Genomic DNA, 12782 nt, shown 5'->3' with positions numbered 1-12782 from the left:
ATGGAAAGACACAACAATATTAGATCTAAGTTCCCTTTTATTTCCTACCCGTGGGCATAAAAAGTCAAAATTCAAATCAATTAATTGCAAATAAAACAATTTGCTTTCTTTTACCTGTGTTAGTGTGAGCCGACCCCTCCTCTAAAAATTATAGAGATGGTGTAAGTTTCCTGGGAATCAGCATGGTGGCATGTACTGGGACTTGTGATAAGAATCAGGATATGGTGGTGATGATAATGATGGTGCTGTTTTAAGTGTTAATAACTACCTTGAGGTGATAAATTACTATGCATCAAATGTTGCCTAAAAGCTTTGAATAGTATCTCATTTATTCCTCCCAATGTCCCTGTGAGGTAAGTATTTATAATTCCCTTTTCCTTTTAAAAAAAAAAGAAAGAAAAATTATTGTCAGATGTTAGGCAACTCACCCAAGATTCCACAGCTACTAAAGGATAAAGACAGCTTTCAAATTCAGGTCTGTCCAATAGTAAAATCCCTTCATATAATGACCACTGATTTCATACCTGCCATTTATCAACTCTGTGCCTTGCGAAAGCACATAATCTCTCTGGATCTCAATTCTTCATAAAGTGAGGAATTTGGAAGAGATGATTTTGAAGATACCTTCCACTTCTAATATTTTTAATTTATCTTTATTCTGAGAAATTATCATTGAATCCCTCAGTATAGAACTTAAGGATTCCCCACTTTGGCACATTGGTCGATGGAGCTCACAAGTAAACATAATTAACCAAAGCGGGGGAAATGATCGATTACATGAATTTGGACAACTGCCTACTACTGCAGTACAAAGCTTTGGTAGAACCCAGGAGGCCTAAGTGAAGCTTCTGAACTGAAGGCAAGAGAAAGCTTGGTATAAGCCCCTCAAACTTACTCCTCAGCTGCAGATAGATGAAGAAAGAGAACGGGATGCATTTATGTACATATCCTGACTACTGAAACACGGCCCCATGGACATCAGATAAGACACCTCTAGGGGCAGCAGTGAGTATAGGTGGGCATAGAAGAAAGGGAGCTTTATCCAGACTCTTCCCTGTATTAAAAAAGGAGGATAAAAATACTGTCCTCTATGGGCAGAGGCAGAACACAAGAAGAAGATCATAAATATTTCCCCAGTTTCTCTACACTGCCCAAATATTTTTTTTCCTGGCCAAGTATACTATAAACCATGGGCACAGCTGTCCTCTTAAAGAAGAGGACAGCAGTTTACGGCGTGAGTCCTGGCCCATGTATGTGGTTCAATTCCACCGACTCCAGCTTTGCCCCTTATGTTCTAAGTCAGTGAGACGGGCAATTCAGCTGCTGTCCCAAAGCCTTTGAGGTGGGTCAGAGAGGACTTTTATGTTATCCTCCTGAACGCTGAACCCAAAATTCACCATCTGTGACACTTCTTTCAAATTACGCACTGTCAAAATACCCGGCAAAACTCTTCAGAGACCTTGCAACAAGCTCAAATAACACAATGAATGAAATAATTCCCTGAAATGAAATACCCATTGCTATAAATCATCACCCAAAATGCCCCCCTCCACAATTTTGTATTTTGCAGCTTCTTCTGTCTCCAATTTTATACTTTGCTCAGTTTCAGACCAGGGCTCCCCCTCTCTGCAGCCTGGGGAAGCTGGAGGTGGGGTAACTAGTAGTGGGAAATTCTGTGTGATTTGTTAGGGCGCATATTTGGCTTTCTCTGGTTGGTCCTAAGCTGGAAATGCAAACAAAAATTATTAATCAAGGCCTGACCATTTGGGGCAGATTATTTCGCTTCCTGGATTGTTACTAGAGATAACAGTCTGACTTCCTACAAGTCTGACTTACATTCGACTGACCTCCTAGCTGGATATTCCAGTAAATACTCTACGAACAACAGCGTGTTCGTAAGTCCAGTTTTGTTCTTAAGTCCAACAAAGTTAGCCTAGGTACCCAACTAACACAAGTGGCTGTATAGTACTGGACCGTAATAGGTTTATAATACTTTTCACACAAATAATACATAAAAAACAAACAAACACAAACAATAAAGAAAACGTTTTTAATCTTATTGTACAGTACCTTGAAAAGTACAATAGTACAGTACAATAGCTGACATCCAGGGGCTGGCAGCGAGTGAACAGGCAAGAAGAGTTACTGACTGGAGGAGGGAGAAGAGGTGGGAGATGGTAGAGCTGAAGGATCGTCAGCAATAGGAGAGGGAGGGCAAGCTGCAATTTCACTCACGCCTGACGTTGATGGAACGCACGTTCACATCTTTGAAAGTTTGCAACTTGAAGGTTCGTAGGTAGGGGTCTTAACGGTATAGATAAAGGTGTTGGGGTCCTGGGAAGGTTGCCGCAGGCTGTGGGTCAGAGTTCCATTTCTGAGCATTGTCCCTTTGTATCCTCAGTCTCTCAGAAGTAAGGGAAGGCCAGGGAGAGAGGAGGAAATGCCATATCTTGCTACCTCACACTCCCAGAGAAAGGGCAGTTTTTAAGGGCAGAAGTTTAAATGTGAGGAAAAGAGCATAGATAGGCGGTCCCCCTTGCCCACGAATCTTGAATATTCTAAAAAATTCCCCTTGAGAAGTTGTCCCCAAAGCAATCCAGAAAAATAATATACAAAAATAAACAACTGCAAACCAAGTTTGAATTAAAATGTGTGTCTAGCACAGAGGGAATTTCTAGGTGAAATAACTTTCCCTATGAAAACACTAATGACACATTATGCTGTAGTACCTGGTGATCAGGTGGGCAGTAAGTGCATGAGTGTGCCTGACAAGAATGGGCAGGGGGGAGAGCAAAAGCAGAGAAAGCTCAAGATATGTGACTTGAACCATCAGAGCTGTATCTAATTCGGAGAGACCTCGGAAACACCCCTGTTAATTTCACCTTTGGAATAGACAATATTGGTTCAGATGAAAATCCATCAGCCATTCCAGTGATGCACAAGTGAGACCTCTTAGGCTGGTTACTTAATTTGTGCTTCTGATCATTCTGTTGATGGGCTGGCTTTAGCAGAGTGTGCCCTGGTTAGTATTCATCACGATTGATGGTGCAGTCTGACCTAGGTCTCAGCAGACTGATGGCAGTGAAAATGGAAGGCATTTAGGAGACCAGTCAAAATATCTATGCTTCACCTATGAAAAATGGAACCCCGAATATCCTGATATCCATTCTAATCTGCCTGATTTACCCGGTGTTAATTGCTTCCTGGTCTTACCCTTAGAATGGACCTTTCTATTTCGTATCCTGTTCACTTGGAAGTCCAGTATTTTAACAATTTCCACAGTATGAAAGTGGATGCATTTGGGGGCTTTACTAAAGACAGCTCAATTAACCTTTGAACAGTAGGTGTGACAATTCTGACTTTACATCTAACCATTTTCTTGAATTTCCTCCTCTATTGGGCCCTTGGTGGTGAGATCAGGAAATTATCATGAATGAGTCATTTATTTCCTAAATCAAATCAAACAATGGGAGTTTGTGCAAGAGGTTTTTAATTCTTTCTTTTTATAAGAGCCAATTCTTAAAGGAAAGATTCCTTTTTTTTTCTTTTGTTAATGTACCTGTCCAACATTTTGGCTATAGCTCACCTTGCATATATTTTCCATTTACCTTGTATCTCTAGAGACAATTCGGCTATAGATTGAAAAGAAAAAAAAGGAAGCAAGCAAAGTAGTCTAAGGGCCTTTGGACCACCCTGTTATGTAGACAGTCTGTTCCCTCACAGCATTTGGAAACTGCACAACTGCCCTTCCTTGTATTTAATGAGACCTGTGGGCAAACGCATGACTCGGTGGAAACTAAGAGGCAGAATTTAAATGTGCTCGATGACAGCTGGCTTACTTGTGCAAGCTGTTGCAAAAGAACTTTACTAATGGTTCAAGCAGATGGGCAGAAGGAAGAAAGCTAAATGTTAGAATGTGTGAGAGGCCAAAGGTCAAGGTGAAAGAGCCTGGTGATTTCCTGAGGTCTGTGGGTGTTTCGTGTTGCAGCTTAAATTGAGGGTTGTTTTTCATTGGATGCATTTTTCTAAACGTTAAGTAGGTTCATTAAACCAAAAAAAAAAAAAAAATAGTCTCAGCTCTTTATTTAGTTCCCAATTAAATTTTGGGTTTTAACTTCCAAGATAATATAGCACTTACTTGTACAGTACAGGCATTCATAATACCTTTTTAGGGATAAGTTCAAAATGGTTTATTTAACAGAAATTTTTTACAAAAGTTGATCCCTTAAGTTTTTTATCAATAACGCACATATACTATATCCTTTAGCCCCTATTTTTTTTTAACTTAAAAGTAATTTTTCTTCTGGGGCAGGGAAATTACAAAACAATTTAAATATATTGCATAAAGAATAACTACTATTTGGCTTTTTCTAGAAAATCCTACTTTCCAGATATTTGCTGAGATTTAGGTTAAAAAATCCAATGTCATTTTTCTATTCCATATGATTTCGTAACTATTATGTCTTTCAGCTTTAATCAAGTTTTATTGAAGCCAAGACATTAACTAACCTTTAGTTTGACAATCAAACCTTTTAAAGGAGGTCATAAAGTTCAAAGGGAGATGGTTTTTGCTCCAAAAACGAGATTATTTTGAAAGCTAAAATATATGTACCACTTATGGAAAGAAACAAAGTAAAGCTTTGTTGCTCAGGTACATTCTGTATTTATTTTCCTGGTTCAGAGAAAGGAGCAGGTCTCAGCAAGAAGTTGAGAAAGATCCACAGGCGCCACTTCGGCAGCCCAGGTACTATGCTTTTCTTCCAAGAAGGATGTCATTGGCACTGGCAGTGGCCTTGGGGTCAATTATTTATTTAAAAATAAAATTTTTATTATACGAAACCCAAAATTTAAGGGTGTGTAAAATATGAACATGGCAATTAGACATATTGTTTATCACCTTGATTTCCAAATGCTTTCAGACTGAAATTCATTTGGGACTCATAAAAAATTGCCAGGACTGGCCATTAAAAAATTACCTCAAATCACAATTAGCAGCTCTTTAGTTGCAGTTGGAATACGTATGTGGAGGTGCTGTTTGTTTTGCCATTTCAGGAATAATTCACTCTGATCAGGTGCGTTTTAAAAATGAGGGCACAGGCAGAGGCGGAGGTAATTCAAAACCAAACACATTCAAAATTCAAAGTAACATCCTTCCCTTAGGTAGTTGATTTTTCTTATATATTGGTTGCTGGCGATCTACATGGGGAAATCTTTGAAGGTTATAGTTCATTATTAAATGGGTTCTCTAGATGATGGGAGAGGCCCCCTAAGAAACCTAGAAAAACAAACTATAACACCTACAGTAGGAAGAAATACAAATAAAGGAGGTACTTCTTTGTAACTGCTTCATATTTCCAATAAAAGACTTTTACTAGAAATTTTTTTAAAAGATTGTATTTAATAAGTGATATGCCTAAAGGGAAAAATGTCAGTTCCACTGATTTAATTAATTTCCCCAATGGCTTTAACCACTTTTATGACAAAAGGTACAGTCTTTACTGACAGGAGCTTGATTGAGGAGCTAAGGAATTAAAGGAACAGGAAACACCAGTAAACTTGACTTGATTATATAAACAATTTATTTTTGAAAATAATTAAAAATATTTTTAGTGGATAATATAAATATTTGTTTTAAACAACTGTCTAGTCATTATGGGTAGATTTTTAACAATTTTTAGTTTGTTGCCTCTTAATGCTTTTTAAAAACATGTGCCCAGAAAACGTTCCTTTCCAACTCCATGTCACTGTGAGGAAAGACAGCCTGGCAGTGAAAGGAGCAGTCAGCCTGGCCCCTGACAGACGTGACCCCACTCACAGCTCGTTCAGTGACTGGTTTTGTGAGCTTGCACAAATTCCTTAACTTCTCAGAGTCTTCATTTTCTTATTTATAAAGTGGGGATGATACCAGCCTTGCAGGGCTGTTGTGAGTTTTAGGTGAGATAATTCATGTAAAAACAGTAAAATCTGTCCAGCAAATATTAGTTTTCTTCCTCTTTAAATAACTCAAAGAACCATTTATTCAGGCACTGTGCTAATGCTTTATTTGCATTTGTCTTGTTTATCTTAAAACAAAAACAAAACTGAAAACTCATGAGGAAGTTTCTCCAATCATCATAGTTTTGCACTGAGGAAATGGAAGCACTGAAATAGCTAGTAAGTGGCTTTAACCCGGGTCTACTTGATTCTAAAGCCTGTGCTCTTAACCACTGAAAATGCTGTGGAATGAGACTGCTCTATGAACATGGAGAAGAAATAGAATAGTAATGATGTGGGGGATCAGGAGTAAAAGACTGGAAGGATTTAACATTTTTGTAGCTCGAATACAGGTATCTTGAACCCCGTTTGGAGATGACAATTAAAAAAAAATACTGTAAATGTTTGGCCATAATACATGGATACAAACAAAAGTTACCCAAAAAAGGGGGAGTGGGTAGGGCCCAAATGCACAGAATGTCTGTTGGTGAATTCTCTCTAATGAAGTTATTGTGATGTTGGCATGCTACCATTGTTAAGCATATTTATCTAGTCCACACTGTATTAGTCAGGCTGGGTTAGGTTATGGTGCAATAACAAATAGCACCCAAATCTCACTTGCTTAATACAACACAAGTTTTATTTTTCATTTGTGTAAAGTCTACTGCAAGTCTGATTGCCTTGTCAGGGCAATTGTCCTCCATGTGGTCACCCAGGAATCCAGTTATCTCAGTCTCAGGGCTCCATCACCTCCACCTGCTCTGTGATTGCTGCAGAGAGAGAGAAAATGCTGGAGCACTTTCCTGGACAATTCAACTCTTCCACTCCCAATTCATCTACCAGAACCAGGCATATGCCCTGCCTCACTGCAAGGGAAGAAGGGCTGTGCATTGTGAGTGCCACTAATCTGTAACACATACTTAAGACTGTTGGTGTTTCAGACCGTGGCTTTTATGACTACTTTACTAAAATAATTTCTATAAACTAACACTCCTTCAGCTAGCAAAAAAGTGTCACTTTAATTTCAACCATTTCTGCATTAAAGTACTTAAAACAATTTTAAGTGGGTGATGTTCTCTGGAAGTGATTTTTGAAAAGTGAATATTCATTGATCTTTAATGAGCAGGGATTTTTGTAATGTTTGCTCTGTTTCAAGCATTGCAGTGTGATCTGACAGCAACAAACATGTACAACAAGCAAACAAACAAACAAAAAAACCCAAAAGAACTGCTCTTTTGCCACAGTGGATTGGTACGACTTGGTCTATTTTTAGAGATTATTCATTTATCCTTGGGCCACTGAGCAGCAGAATAAGTAGAAGGAGGGACCTGAGAGCTATGACAGCTCCAGGGCACACACGTCCTCAGGATCTTCCACAACGTCAACAATCAAAGCTCTGCTCGTACCCCCTCCCCCCATCTGAACAATAATAGCAAGTTACTTACATGTGGTAGCAAAATCTTTTAAATAATTCCACTTGAAGTAAACAAACATTTCAGTAATCCAGAAAGCAAAACCAACTCATGGTCACTATAAAAATGAGACATTTTTGGTCAGGAAACGTAGAGACGTCTGTTGGTGTGGATTTTTAAAACAATTGCTGGAGATTATTCTATTAGTTCTTGAGAAAGCAGAATTTACTTCTCTGTTATAAATATGGTGAAATTACAGGCACGGAAGAAACTGAAAACTTTCTAGCAGTTTACATCAATTGTTTTCCTTGGCGTCAGATTTTTGTTTTTAACAGGTAGAGTGTGGTATTTATTAAAATAGTAAGTGGAGCACAAAAAAGGTTATTTCAAAACCTGTCGGCCAAGCACATTTACTGAGCACTCAATAGCTATGACCCCAAAATGTAAAAATAAAAAGTGAGTCAATTATGTTTGCAACCAACCAAGCCACAGGTCAGGCTTTTTTTTTTTGTCCTTTAATTTGTTGGCATCTAAGTCTGCACATCCCAAGATTTGTAGTTGTGGTTTCATTTCCAGAATGCCTCCTCTTCACATATCTACGAGGTGTTCTAGGAAAAAAACAGTTTCAGCATCAGAAGATTTGGGAACTGTAATTTTCTAGTTCAGTTGACTGGGGGTGGGGCTCTGAAATCAAGTACTTTCAAAAATGCTTCAAGCGTTTCACACACATACCGACTCAGAAACCATGAATACTTCAGGGAGCTTCAGAGCAGCTGGCACTGGTGTCTAAGAGGGATGTAAATATTTTACGACAACACTTTCTGACAACTCTTCCACACAGGACTGCTTTTCGGCCGCCCTGCAATACGGCAGGTGGCACCCTATTGGAAGGCCTTCCAATTCTTACCTGCAGGAGGCGTGGCTTCAGGTTCCGCCGGCGTGGCCTCAGGTTTGTGTCCTTGGCTCTCCCGTTTTGTAGCAGTCTGACCTTGGCCTAATTGTTAGTTGTCCGCTCCTCTTGCCTTGTCTGAGTAAGGAGCGAATTCTGTCTGTTCAATAGCACTAGAGAGAATAGCGGTGAGAAAAGAGCCCGTTCAGTGCCTGGAATAGTCGTAGGTGCTCAGTTTCCATCATACAGAGTAAAAGTCCGGAGGGCCTTTCTTAGCTTGTGTCCCTGCCGCCATTCTCCCGACCTCATTTACCACTGCCCCCTTCTCTCTGCTGTCCTGCCCCAGCCCTGCACCTGGACGAGCCTCTTCCCCCAGCTGCCTGTGGCTTCCTCCCCTACTTTTTGTTGAAACTGCTTCTTTCACTCTCACTTTCATTCCCCTTTCTTGCACTTACTATCATCTATTATGCTATATATTTTATTTATTTATCTTGTTTATTATTTCTCTCTCTACCACAAGGGTTTTTTGTTTGTTTTTTAAAGTAAACCATCCAAGCAGTTTTTATTCATTAATTAAGCTTCATTAGAGATTTCCATTTTCCTCATCAGTTTGAATGTAGAGTATCAGGGGAGTCTTTTGCATGTCAAGATACAGAAAGCAGAGATCACCCCTGCACTGCTCCCTGCATTTACCAGCTGGAAGTAAAAATCAGTTACATGGAAATGATTATCATGTATATCATCTTCTCTCTTCCTTTTGAATGTACACAATAAAACAAGTGACAAACATGAAATTACAGTCACCAAACAAACCCAAGATAGTTGTTATGCACTTTCATTGGCAAAAGCAGCCCAGAGGACATTGCGAATTGGGATGCCATCAAAGAGGAGGCTCATTTCCTTTATTGCTCTCTTTTAAATTTAGGTTTTCAAAGCAACATCTGAAGGCATGATATCTGCACAGCCGGTAGCACCTCCAGGAGGGCAGAGGTATTTGTTTGTTTCGTGATTATTTCCTAATTTCTAACCACACTAATAGCAGACCACAGGTGTTTAGTAAATGTTTACTGAATGAATTATTGTGAGCAATAGTAAGCCATCACTGGGCTATTTCTGGAATGGGGAGCATCATTAGACCAGATAAATCCTGGGCCAGGCCTAAGTCTTGCTTTGCTTTCAGATGGTCCTGGGTTTTGAACCTTTGGGTATCTTTGGGGTGGACAAGATCACCCCTCTGTTGTCCCTGCAAACACCTCCTAAGGGATCTTTAGAAGTGGGATGATCCTTGTTGGAGGCACCACTTCCTTCCATGTCTCTCTACCTGGAATCACCCCTCAAGGCCAAGGTGGTACTTGGTGTATATGAGGAAAGGAGAACCAGGCAACGTTTGACAGTGCAAATTCAGGGACATCCTAGGACATCTGTTGATGATGTTTGATGAGCCATGATATCTGATTAATAATCTTGATGCACACCTCTCACTAGTAAAATTTCTGTTGTTCTCCCCAAGATTCACCCTGGTGAGCTTTCCCAGCCTCCCTGGGCCCCTGTCTTCCCTCATGCCCTCTCTGTGCTACAGACACACACACGCGACTTCCTTGACCTCTACTGTGCCCAGAGAAAGGCTCTTCCTCTGAAGAAGGGGATAATCAGACAGAGAACTACCCCTATCTTCGCACCACCCTCACTCCCACCACTAAAAAAAAAACCCAAAACCAAAGAAATACAAAACTGTTTCCAAATATATTTAAAAGAAAGCTGGGAATTATCATTTATGATAGAAACGTCAATATTGTGAAAAAAAAAGTGTCAGTTTTACCAGATGCTTGTGGACTTGGCTGCCTAATCCATTTGCTCTCTCAACAGCTGCAAGCCCTTTGTCAGCCCCTCCCCCCCCCCCCACGTGCTGTCTCTATCAGTTGGAACCCAGTTGGTGCCTGCAGCAGGCACTAAACTCAAGACAAATAAAATAGCAGGGGTGAATCTAACAAGACCCCTAAAAATAACCTTCCCCAATGCCTCTAAATTATAGTATGGCAATGACAGTCCTAAACACTCAGAAAGCGGAGTCAATGATTTGGAAGGTAATTTGTTTTCAATTGGAGAGTCCAAGTATAGTCCTGAAAAAAGCAGAAAACATTATTCATGGAAGGTATATTGCTACAGATTGTGCCATGCAAAATTAGACTGATTGTATTTTATTTAATCCTCACACTTGTGAGCATTGTCGCCCAATGCTACCAGAAACTGAGGCTCAGAGAAGTTAACCAAGTTACCCAAAGTCACATATCTGATAAGTGGAAAATTCTAGATCTGTGCCTAGGTCTGGTTGATTACGAAGTCTGCAGTCCCACTGGCATATCATACTGTTCCGCTGCTCGCCTGGCCTAAGACCTGAGGCACCTAACAAACGTGCTTGCCGGTGCCAAGATCCCTCATTCTCTTGAATATTTCCAAGCACCCTGAATTTATGACATCCGAGTCAGTGCCGTCCTTGAAAGTAGCCATTACGGAAGTTTATACCTGTAAGAGAGTCTGGCATTTGCAAACACTGTATCTTGAGAATTTTCAGATCCCCAAATTCAGAGTGCATCATGGTGTAAACTTTTCTCCACAACTGATGCAAAGTTGTACTGAAATGGACTTGCGGGAGGTCAGTGAGGCACAGTCACTCGTTGTGTGATAGGATCCTGCAAGCTGGCGAAAAACATTCAAACCCAAGCCGAGGAATAACTGCACATTATTACATCATGAGTGTTCAGAGTTGATAATGAGGAAATGTTCTTAATAAGTCCAACAGCCCATGGCACTGCACCAGAACTCAATCAGGGCTTCTCTTTAGTACCACTCTTGGAGTTAATACATTTGCCTTCTTATCCGTGCAGTTCACATCCACAGATAGAAAGGGCAGACTGTCCTATGCCATTTTATATAAGGGAGTTGAGCATCTGTGAATTTTGGTATCTGCGGGGACCCCTGGGACCAATCCCCCTCGGCTACTGAGGGAAGACTGTAGAGCAGGGGTCCCCAGTCCCCCGGGCCGTGGACCAGTACCGGCCTGTTGAGAACCAGGCTGCACAGCAGGAGGTGAACGGTGGGCAAGCAAGCGAAGCTTCATCTGCCACTCCCCCGCCCCCCATCGCTGGCATTACTGCCTGAACCGCCCGCCTACCCCCGTCCGTGGAAAAATTGTCTTCCACGAAACCGGTCCCTGGTGCCAAAAAGGTTGGGGACCGCTGCTGCAGAGCATGGTGGTTAAAAGCAAGGGCTTTGGAGATACTGAGTTCCTAGGCTGGAATCCTTGACTCTGCCACTTACTAGCTGTGTGGGCTTGGGCTTTTTGTTTTCCCTCTCTGTGCTTCAGTTTCCATCACTTTAAAATGGTGATGGTATGACCTGTATCAAGGGATTAGTGTGGGCATGCTATAAAATCATAGGTGTCATCAATAAAATTTTTTAAAAATAAACATGAAAACAAATCATGGGTGTCACATGCTTAGAACAGAGTCTGGCACATAGTGAGAATGCAAGCGTTAGCTATTTGTATTACATATTACAATGCAACGTTTCCTAACAAGTTTCATTTATTTACGGCCCCATTGAATTCTAGCCCTCAGTTTAATTATTCACTCTAATCACAAGAACTGAGGCTGCACAGCTTCATCCATTTTCAGATTTCAAATTTACACTCCAAAGAAGAGGCAGGGGGAAGATGGGAAAGAAGGTGACTCAGGTTCTGACATCAACAACTGAATGGATGCAAAGACTCCCACATGATGGTTTTTAAAGGGGCAACACTCAACGTGCACATGTAGGTTCTGCAATGTTGGTTTCAAAAGCAGTTCTATTATTTTATAGTCAGTCATACCTCGTAAAGGGTGATATCTTTGACTTATTTCATGAGATTTCCAACTCCGTTTGAAATTTCATGAGCATATTGGGATCTGTCCAAGATGTCACGTGCTGTTCTGAATTAAATACAAACTCCAAATTGTTTGAAAGTCATTCCATCTGTAATTGCTATCGAAGACTCCAGGAGTTGAATCTAGCCCTTACATTTGATACCAGCTGAAAGAGACCAGTAATCTTTGACAAATCATCCTTTTTCTAAGTGTCTTACCCTCAACAGGGTTTACAGCTCTGAGAAGCTGTTTTGCACTTTTTCCAGCAGTAGTTTACTTTCACACACAAGTGGAAGAATCAGGCAGAGACAAAGGGGTTATGTTTTTTCATACGGAGGTATGTCTTGGTTTCATGTTTCCATAGCAATTTTATTAATAACTGAAGTTTCATAAAACCTTATGCAAAAGTTTACAATTCTATAGAATCCTTAATAGTATTCTTTTACTCATGTAGACAAATAGTTGGGTTAAAATGTCAGATATTTTGCAATTAAAAAATTCATGGGCACAACTGATTTTTTTCTTATTCTGAAAGTCTCTCTGGCCTGCAAAAGGGGACCTAGAATACAGACGTGACAAATTATTGCAATGTTTTAGCTCTTTGGT

Source organism: Phocoena phocoena, chromosome 12 (assembly GCF_963924675.1).
Source record: "Phocoena phocoena chromosome 12, mPhoPho1.1, whole genome shotgun sequence".
Taxonomy (NCBI): Eukaryota; Metazoa; Chordata; class Mammalia; order Artiodactyla; family Phocoenidae; genus Phocoena; species Phocoena phocoena.
The sequence above is the reverse complement of the archived record's forward strand: the minus strand, read 5'-3'. Positions refer to the sequence as shown.